Source organism: Mus caroli, chromosome 6 (genome assembly GCF_900094665.2).
Source record: "Mus caroli chromosome 6, CAROLI_EIJ_v1.1, whole genome shotgun sequence".
In the NCBI taxonomy this organism is placed as follows: domain Eukaryota; kingdom Metazoa; phylum Chordata; class Mammalia; order Rodentia; family Muridae; genus Mus; species Mus caroli.
In genome coordinates, this window is record NC_034575.1 from 3,753,721 (window position 1) to 3,764,665 (window position 10,945).

A 10,945-nucleotide genomic window follows, 5' to 3' on the forward strand; every position below is an offset into this window, starting at 1 on the left:
TTCCTATCCTCCTGCAGCACTCCCAGTAAGCCCCTACTGTGTTCAGTACAGAATCTATGGCTTTTACATGGCTTCCAACCTTCATGCCCTAGCCCTTCTTATTCCTTGAATCTCTGCTGCTCTCCACCTCCCTCTTCTTTCCAGATTCAAGCCCATTAGCCTCAGCTCCTCTATCTGTCCAAGCTCATCCCTAACTCAGTCTCTCTGTCATGCTGTTCCGTCTGTCTGGACAGTGATTTCCTCTGGATATTCACATCAATCTGGTTCTTATTGCCCAGAGCTCAGCATTGATATCATGTCATATATCAACAAAGAAGTAGTTGGAACATCTCTCCAGTGCTTTCATCAGACTGTGTCATTTTCTTGTTTATTGATTTGTTTATTGTTTGTTATTGGTTTGTCTTACTAAGAGAATGAAATCTCCAGAAAGGCAGACTAGTCTGCCTCAGCCATCATGGAATCTTTCCCTAGTGCCTAGAATAGTCAGGACCTTATTATACTTTCATAGGTTTTGAGGCATATTTGCTTTCATGGGACCACTGCTCATAGAAAATATTAAAAAATCATATTTTACAACCGCAATGATAAGACACATTCATATCACATATTAAAACTTTTATGTCTCCTACCCTTCATTTTTCATTTTGCTTTAAATTAAATTTAAAAAATCAAAATATTCAAAATATTAAAATTCATAAAATATTTAAAGAAATTAAAACAATTTTTTTTGCTAGACTTTGGCACTGTACCTCCTGTTCCTCATGACACCTTAAGCACAGCATCCAGGACATGCCAATTGCTTAATTTTCAAGTGGACAGGATCCTGGCTTGGACCATGTCTTACTTCCTACCCAGCTGGCTATAATCAGGCAGAGTCACTAGATTTGTGAACCAAGGGGTTGAAGTCACACAGCTTTCCTTCTGCCCTCCCTGTCCCGTCCTAAAGTCCAGCAACAGTTGTGGCCTCCTTACCTAATCTTTTATCATACATCCTTTGATTCTTTGTAACAGTTTCAAGTTAGTCTGGTCCTAGTAACTGGATTAGAGATTCTTGTGTGACTGGAATTCTATTGTAGTCTCCCTTTAAATGTCTCCGTGTCCTATATAAACATGGTTTATTGTTTGTCTAGTCAGACTTTTAAATGCACATATAAATAAAAGTATAGGAAAGATAAATTTGGCTCATTGTACAGCTAGAGGATGGCTTAAGGGGAGGTTCTGGGAACTATGAAACAATCTTTTCTCTGTCATCCATGATATGAAGTGACCCTCTACACAGCAGATGGAGATAACTGAATGAGGCTTTGGAAGCCACTGGTCTTTCGATTGCTACAGGAGCCCCAGGCCTTACTTTGCTGTACAGAAGGTGGATCTCGCAGGCCAGCTATCTCATGTTTATGACATTACCTCTGAAAGGCCTTTTTTGAGATCAGCTGTAGATGTTGATATAGATTTTCTAACCAACCTACTTCCTAATGAGCTCAGCCTAGACAGGTCTCCTGTTGGCTCTTAAGAACTAATTGTTCCATTTCTAGGGATTTTTCCAGATGGTAGATAATATAGCCATTGTTAAAAGTTCACTTTTGCCGGGCGTAGTGGTGCACACCTTTAATCCCAGCACTTAGGAGGCAGAGGCAGGCGAATTTCTGAGTTCAAGACCAGCCTGGTCTACAAAGTTAGTTCCAAGACAGCCAAGACTATACAGAGAAACCCTGTCTCAAAAAACAAACAAACAAACAAACAAAACAACCAAAAGAAGTTCACTTTTTGTAAGATTTTTAAATTATATTTATGCTATTATATTAAAATAAAGGCAACAAATTCTCAACACATTAGATTTTACTATTGTGTATTTCATATAGTTTAGTGCTAACTATGCTTTTGAAGTCATCTGTATCTAGTGTATTTATTTGGTGAAGACAAAAAAATGATAATATTACTCAAATCTTCCCAACTTTGTGCTCAGTGACTTCACCTTTGTAGCCTGAGGATGGCTGGGGTAGGAGTACACACATTTCTATACATACATATTCACACTGCAGTATAATCAGTAATACTGCAGACAAGGCTCTGCCCTTACTACAGCTTGTGTTTAAATGTGTGATCCACATACTGCCATCATTTCTCCATCTTCTTTCTCTCTCAAAAGCTTCTAAAGTACTTCCTATTTTCTTCACTCTGTGGTACTTGGACAAACAGGATTGGTAGCAGGGTCAACTTGAACTGTGTAAAGAAAGTCTAATCTAAGAGTTGGGAAATGAGATTCTATCAGACACCTTGGGTTAGTCAACTACCTTTTCCAAAACTGTTCTTATATATGAGATTCTTTCATTCCAAATATATCTTTTCTTATTTAATTTGGATATTAAGATTCACTCCCAGTGGCAGTTACCTTGTCTCCTTCTGGTATCAGTCAGAGTCAGTAGGTTGTCTAGTGGCAAAATACTCTACTCTTGATTGAACATTTGCCACAGTAAGAAAAAAAATGATGTCAATGTTAATATTAGTTACACAAGTGGGTTTTGATAGAAAAGACATTTTAATATAAAATTGTACTCTGTAACTCTCTGTTTGCATTATATCAAATAGGCTGCTTATATACAGTCCCCCTTGTACAAAAGAAGTAATAAGGAGTGGCTACAGACAGAGATGTTATAGAGATGATGATGTGTGTATGCCATGTAATATTTATCAGTGCTTGGCATATGTGTTCAACAGTAATATTTCCTCATTTATTTATCTGTTTATTTAAAAACAAAACAGATGGCTGTTGGGGCCGGCCTGCGGCTCTCATGTGTGAGTTTGAGCCTGGGAGGCATCTTGGAGCTGAAAGAAAAGAGGGAATCTAGGCAGGTAGAGAGAGAAAAATGCAACTAAGATAGTATTCTGATCAAGGTTCATCTTTTAATGGTGGCAGACATGCTTTATAAAGGAGAGGGGAGGCCCATTCCCAGTCATGCCAAGTTCCTTGTGAAGTTGTCAGAATTGCCTTTTAACAGAAACTCTCGAAATTCACAATTAGCAGCTAACTCCGGAAGATCTTAGAGAACTGGTTCAGCCTCAGGCAGGTAGCAGGATGTGTAACATCAAAGGAGAGTGATGAGAAGCAGCACAGCAGGTGGCTCTGCCTCAGTGGTGGATGGTCTTAACCAGCCTGTCTAGGCTGAAGGAGGTTACATTTCCCACCCTTTAAATAATATTAAACAAAACTGGACTGAGGCATAAAATTTACTTATGCTCTATAGTCCTGCCTGGGAGTTATGGTGGCTGGCGGCCGTACCTGCCTTAGAATCTCAGATCTTCTCTAATCATCCTTATCCATCATAGGAGTGTATGTGCAGCTTGTTTGTGTTTATTTTACACAAAACATGGCTATGTGGTGTATTATTAACAGCCATGGCCTCTTGGCATGTACCCCTGTCTTAGATTGGTATGATTCCATGATCTGGTTGCCCGTCATTGACTAACTGGTCCTCATAGCACACCATACTCCCAATTCAGACCAAAGCCACAATATGTACTAGAATGCTTCTTGATGGAGAATAATAACTGCCACCTGCACTGTTGGAGGCAAGGTTTACTCCTGCTGCAGTCAGGCTGAAAGGTGTTGACTGACCTGCTTGAGAAACAAAGGTGGGACAGTGAAAAGCAACAGTATAAAAGCTTCTTTGGGGAAGCCCAGGTCCTTTATTCAGTTGCAAATTAGCAACAATCAAGCTCAGGCTCTGGCCTCTCGGTGTGGGGGAGCTGGCTTTGAGAATTAGAAGAAAGGCCAGAGATTCTCTGGAAGTGAAGGCTGTGCTCCAAATTAACTTTGCTAGGTAATTAAGAATTTTAGCTATCTTCAATAGGAATCTCTAGTATTGGAATTATTACTAGGCCAGTCTAAGATTGAGTTAGAATAACTGGTCATATTTAATAAAAGAGAAGAATCATTATGATTCTATTATATGACTAATCTTTCTAAGTCAGATTACAGTCTCTGATGTTCTTTTTACCATAAAGTTAAAAAGCTTGAAGCAAGGCAGCTTCACTAGTCCAAACTGAAAAAATGGCAAGCAAGGATGGGTCGAAAACATGTACCCAATTCAGCTCCCTTGTCACTTCAGTCAGGGCACTGAGCCAACTCACCTGTCTTGTCACATGAATTAGCCATCATGCTTCTGCAGCGTTCTGTGGAGAGAACCTATATTTTTCCCTTTCCTAATAGGGTAGTTATTTAGGATCAAACCATATACCAATAAGTAGATCCCTTTAAGGTACTATAAGGCATCTATTAAATTCTTTGACATCCAAAATTTAAAATTCTAAAAGTATGATTTAAATAATGTGCTCGGGAATGCACTAGATAATATGCACAGGGATATAATTTCCCCCTTCTTTGTCTTTAAGAAGCTAAAGTTTTAAAGTTCCACAATACCTTGTCCTTGAGAATTAATAATTTGTTGACAAAACATCTCAAATACTTGACTGTTATAGTCAGTTTTAATGTAACATGGGCAGTGACTAATAGCACTTTCAATTGTTACTCTTAAAGAGCGGTCGTAACTAGAATGCTTGAAAAGTTATTAATAGTCACATGTACATAATTTATTTATTTATTAATCAGAAATAGGAGCATTTATTTGCAGCAATTTATTAAGTATAAGTCCTCAAGAATTAATACTATTATGTGGAAACAAGTAGTAACTGAGGATGCTAATAGCAAAGAAATTGACATGCACAATTTCTAAGATACTAAAATATTATCTTAAATCATAACTGTTTTGAATATATAAAGAACAAGATTATATATCCAATCTATCTTACATGTAGGACCTATAGACTGCCTGAGATATAAATCTAGCATGGCATTGATTTAAGATGTCCAGGCAATCTAGAACAATTTATTGTCTAAAACCAGCCTTCTTAAAAGGACAGCATTTTTTCTTATGAGTTGTATATGTATAAGCAATTGCAAATTTGAAAATTAATAGCATCCAAGGGAGGAACAATCTTAAGCAATTGTGAGCTCTGAGATATAATATTGACTATTAATATACAAATTAAGGTTTGATTGTTCAGCATTTTAAAACACCATCCAACTTGATTATCTGTGCTGAAACAGGGGGAAGCTCAAAAGAATAAGCGTGTGAGCTAATTCACATCTACTTATTTCCCATAGAGAGGTTGTTTTTAAATACAATAATTGGGATGCATGCATGCATGAATTTATAGAAGATACAAAAGCATGCATAAAAACAATTTTTAACTTATATTTGGGCTATTGATTGTCAATTTTGTTTTAAATGATGGTATGTAATAGATCAATTATTAATATTATGTAATAACCAAATTAATAGCTGTTTGGAACAAGGAACAGACACTTTTTCAGGTTCCTAAGACACAATTTTTGTTATAGGTTTTCCAAAATACACGAATATATCTTACAATTCTTTATTGTAAGATATACACAGTAGTTTTAATAGGATGCTGAAACTGTGCTTTGAGGTGAGTGCTACCTTGGCCCTGCCCACCTGCCTTGTTGCAGCTCTGCTGTCTCGGGTCCCACACCCACCAGGCACCTGGTGGTGTGTGTGTGTGTGGGGGGGGTGTTTGCTATCTTCCTTCTTGGCCCCGCCTGAGCCGAACCTTGGCCGATCACCACCATGGCCTGTGGAACCACTCTGAAAAGGACTCTGGATTACAACCCTCTGCTAAGCCACCACCGCCACCCCCTCCCACAAGGAAAGGTGTTCGAACGCTGAGCAGGACCAGGGCCCTGTCTGCCATGGGGTCCCACTGCTACCGCCATTGACAGCACGCTGCCTCAATGTCAAGCAGCAGCTCCGTGGCCCTGGCCCTGGTGGTGGAGCACCCCCGAGTCTTAGCGGGAAAAATATGGCTATCCCATGGGGACAGGCAGAGGCTCATGAGGCAATGGCAAGCAAGGCCCTCCCCTAAGTTCGCTACAAAGCCGCCCACTTTTTGGTGGCCTCTCGAATCACCATGTTCAGGGAAAGCTGCATGCCCAAAGGCCCCACCCCACAGCCACCAGCAACCCGCTGTACGGGAGTCAAAGAATACAGAAAATAAAGGGGGTAGGAAGTCACAGCAGGCAAAGTACCTAGAAGTTACCTGACAGGAAACAAAGGAATGACTTCAAAAGGATTAACAGGAACCAGATAAATGTTTACAGTAAGGATAAAGCGGCTCTGCTTAGGGTCAGCTTAATGACAGCTAAAGTTTTAAGTAAACTTCCCTTGAGAGGCATTAGCTAATAAAATACTTTCCACTTAGAAAACAATATACACTGAAAGATTCAAACTCTTGGCTTCTTGTATAGCAGCAGAAATGAAAAAAATTTCTTACATAATGTAGACCTATATTTAGCCATACCTAGAGGCAAAATTTTCCAGTGATTACAAACTCACTACAAGCAAACCCTTTACAATTATTAAGATGCAAAGGAAAAAACAAACTTTTAGATCTATAATAACTATATAAAAAGTAGGCAAGCCAGATTTTAATGCCTTTATAAATTCTATAGTTTCATTGACCCTTTATAAACTTTGAATTTGAACTTTATTAAAACAGCATCTGGCTAGATCTGCAAAGGTGCTCTTTTAGCTAAAAGAAAATTCCCCCAGAGTCAAAGAGAGGCAAGGAGAGGCAAGGAGAGGCAAGGAGAGGCAAGGAGAGCTTCTTTAGGCACCGTTTGCAAGACAAAAGAAAGTCACACAAACCTGAGGCTGCTCTGAGCTTAGTTCTTCCTGCCATGAGGACAGATTTTAGAACTTTTAAGTTTCTTTTGAAATATTAGACCATAACTACAACTTTGGGAAAGCAAAACACAATTTCAAAACAATTTATTATCTTTAGAATAGATATTAGAAGCATTACTATCATGTTACAAAGTTTGGCTGCCAATTTATACCTATGAATACAAGACAGTGCAAACTTTAATGATTCATTAAAGAGACATTGCTTTAAATCTTATCTTTAAATTTACTTTCTAGGATAAGAATCACATTAAATATTATCTTAGCTAGAAGTATCTTAGGAGGCCCAGTTTTTTGGCCTGTTTATGCCACATTTTTGAAAAACTCTTGAGTTGCCAATTTAAGGCTAACTTTCTGTTATCAATGTAACAATTATTTAATCCTAACCAATAACTTATGAGCTGATTGTGAAGACATGCAGAGCACATTACCAGTAAAAAACCAAACGAAGCAGGTACACTTAGACCAAACAGAGAATATTAATTTTCTAGCTATAATTATAAAACAAAAAGCACTTTGTCATTAGCTAAACGCAATAATCACGAATGCAGAGAATTTTCTTAAGAAAAACCATCTATCAGCTATTTCATCCCAAAACCATGAGGCTGCAGACTCACTTTTTGAAAAAACAAAAACAAAACAAACAAACAAACAAAAACAGTTTTTCCAGCAGGGGCCCTCCTGCTGTGCCTGATCCTGGCTAAAGTGTGTGGCCACTCTCAGCTTTGTTTATACCAGCCATCTTTTGTTTTCTAACATGAACACAGAACATTCAGTCATTCAGACGACTAGACACGAACATACATGAATTGAACACGTGGACAGACCGGTGCACCAGACATTAGACAAGACCTTAGGCAAAACACAAAGAGGGAAGAGAACTTCTGATGTAGGGCCCAGAGAGAACAAAGCAGGGCATCACCTAAAATTTCTCTCTGCTTCTGGGACATTTTCCTCCCACCTGATGCAGTTCCCAACTGAGACCAATCTGCCTGATTATTAAATCCAAACCCTTTTATCTCTCTCACCTAAAAAGCAGCTTCTGGAAGCTGCGGCCATCTGCCTGTTATGTTCCTAGATCCTGCTATCTCACTGCTGAACCTAAGTGAATCCAGCATGCGGGTTTAGTGCTGTTCCAGCTTAGCCTGTAGCATACCTTTTGCCTGTTGCTTCTCTAGTATGAATTTTCTTTAATTCTTTTCTTCTTCCATGGAGCTCCAAACCAGCAATGTTTCTTCCAGTGTCCCCTGCCTTTCCCAGGCCTCGTGTGGGACACCAATTTGTTGGGGCTGGTCTGCGGCTCTCATGTCTGGGTTCGAGCCTGGGAGGCATCTTGGAGCTGAAAGAAAAGAGGGAATCTAGGCAGGTAGAGAGAGAAATGGAACCAAGACAGTATTCTGATCAAGGCTCATCTTTTAATGGCGGCAGACACGCTTTATAAAGGAGAGGGGAGGCCCATTCCCAGTCATGCCAAGTTCCTTGTGAAGTTGTCAGAATTGCCCTTTAACAGGAACTCGCAAAATTCACAGTTAGCAGCTAACTCTGGAAGATCTTGGAGAACTGGTTCAGCCTCAGGCAGGTAGCAGGCAGTATAACATCAAAGGAAAGTGATGAGAAGCAGCACAGCAGGTGGCTCAGCCTCAGTGGTGGATGGTCTTAACCAGCCTGTCTAGGCTGAAGGAGGTTACAGATAGCCACATGCTGCACTTGATTTATATTTGTCTATCATCTTGTAATCTACAAATGGACATCCAGAGCTAGTTTGAAGGTTCTTCATCTACTCATATGTCCCTATACAAAGGAATCTCTCACATCAAGAAAAGCCCTCTCTAACCAAGACAACAGCTTCAGGAAGGATATGCATGGAATGGGAAAGGAGGAAGGGATAGATAGATGCCTAGCTAGGTGGATAGTCTGAATCAACTCTAGAGGTCAGGAGGGTCACCACAGCCAGATTGTCATCCCTCTATTGATAATTGTTTCTGTTTTTAACTGTTAGACTCAAAAGTTCAGTGGTTCTTATTTGGACAGTTTTGTATCCCAGGGACAAGTAGCTATGCCTGGTGCTATTTGTTGTTGTTGTAGTTTTTGTTGTTGGTGGTGGTGGTGGTTGTGGTTGGCATGTAGGATGCTAACAGTGATCTAGCAGGTCTAAGCCAAAAGCATGGTGAACAGGCCCCTTCTTCCCACAACAATGAATTACTTGACCCAAAATATCAGTAGTGCTAAAGCTAAAAAGTCTAGTGGGTGTGTCCAAAGCACTGTACATGAAGGTACAAATGTGTCATTTATACAGTTCATGCTCATATCTCTACCTGTGGCTATTAAACATGTAAAATGTGGCTAGCATGAACAACAAAAGATTTTATCTTAGGTCTTTAAAATGAAATGGCCAATACAATAGCTTACAGGTACTATTTTGAACAAGATAGCTCTAGGGGATCCCTCTAGGGCAGCATTAGAAGTAACTCTAAAATCAAAAATTCCCTTTATCATTCAAGTGCCAAAATATCAACTTTTTCTCTAAAATTAAGTTGCAGAAAAGTAATAGAAATATAATTAAACTTTAAAATATGCACAGAAAAGATTGAAAGTAGAAGAAAAAGTCTTTCATAATAGACATATCTGTTAGCATCAGCAGAAGAATCTTTATCTAATCATATGCATGTCCACTTTAAAAATAATAAATGAATGTTACTTTCACCAGGAAAAATAAACTTCCAGAAATATGTTTCACTGAGAGAAAAATAGTAAGAACTTGTCGATGAATAATTTGGGGAATACAAGCTTTGTCTCATAAGAACACAAATGTCATGCCATATTAAAACACATCTCTTCTGTGACTAAGATGGAGCCTGAAGACAGTCAGTCACACAGCTAGCAAGATAGCCCAGTTGTAAAAGAATTCATCATGCAAGCCCATTGACCTGAGTCTGATCTTTGGACATACAGAGGAAGGAGGGAACAAAATTCCAAATATCATCCTTTGAGCACTCTGGCACTTAGTCTCTTACACATATGTACATATCATACAGATAGATGACAATGATAATGATGATGACAACGGTGATAACAATAGGAAAATCTAACAGGTCTATCTAAATCTTGTGTTTTTGTATAGTTTTGCAGTCAGCATGGAATTTTAGGAAATATAGGGATCCAGGAGATAAGATGGCTAGAAGAAAATGTTTTCAACCCAGCATTTACATTTACCACCATGAAGCAGTCTAATTGAGGTCCACTACTGGTGCCATTCAGGAACCTATCTATCACCCAAAACTAAATGGTGTATTAGCTCTGTGTCCTTAGAATCTTGTATGGTAACTACTCTGGTAAATTAATTTAAGCCTAAGTGCTAGCTGCTTACAGTTCATCAATTTATTTCTCTTAGAAAATACACTTCTACACACATAAAACTCTTGCAATCACAGCATGTGTTTGTCTGCCTTCTGTGACTCCAATACTATACCAGAGATGAGATGCTCAACTTTAAAGAAGTAATGGATTATTTTACTGATAGTTTTAGAAGTTTCAATCCATGCTTAATTGACTCTGTTGCTTTTGGTCTATAACAAGACCATTTGTCCCGGCAGGGGGTATGTGATACTGATCTCATAGTAGCCAGTAATTAGATGAAAGGTGAAGAAAGGGGCCCCACCTGCATAATACCCTCTTCAGGATCATTTCTTAATAACCTAATGCCCTCTCCTAAGTTATACCCCATAAAGGTTCTAACCCCTTCCCATGGGTTACTTAAAGACAAGCCCTCAATACATGGGTCTTGGGGGATTCTTATCGAACTGTTCACATGCTTTATCTTCTCCATGAACTCCTAAGAGATGGAGGACTTGGAAAAAGTCTGACCACGTGGAGGGATGTGCTTTGTTTGTAGTAGTTCTTCTGGGAGGCTCATTATAATATTTACTTCTTTATTTAGCATTACCCTTATTTTAGAGGCAAGGAAGCCAAAGTCCACATAGGTAAGTAATTTACTTAAGGATAAAAGATGCTGTTCAGGCCCATACCTAAACATGATAAAAGCAATCTACAGCAAACCAGTAGCCAACATCAAAGTAAATGGTGAGAAGCTTGAAGCAATCCCACTAAAATCAGGGACTAGACAAGGCTGTCCACTCTCTCCATACCTATTCAACATTGTACTTGAAGTCCTAGCCAGAGCAATT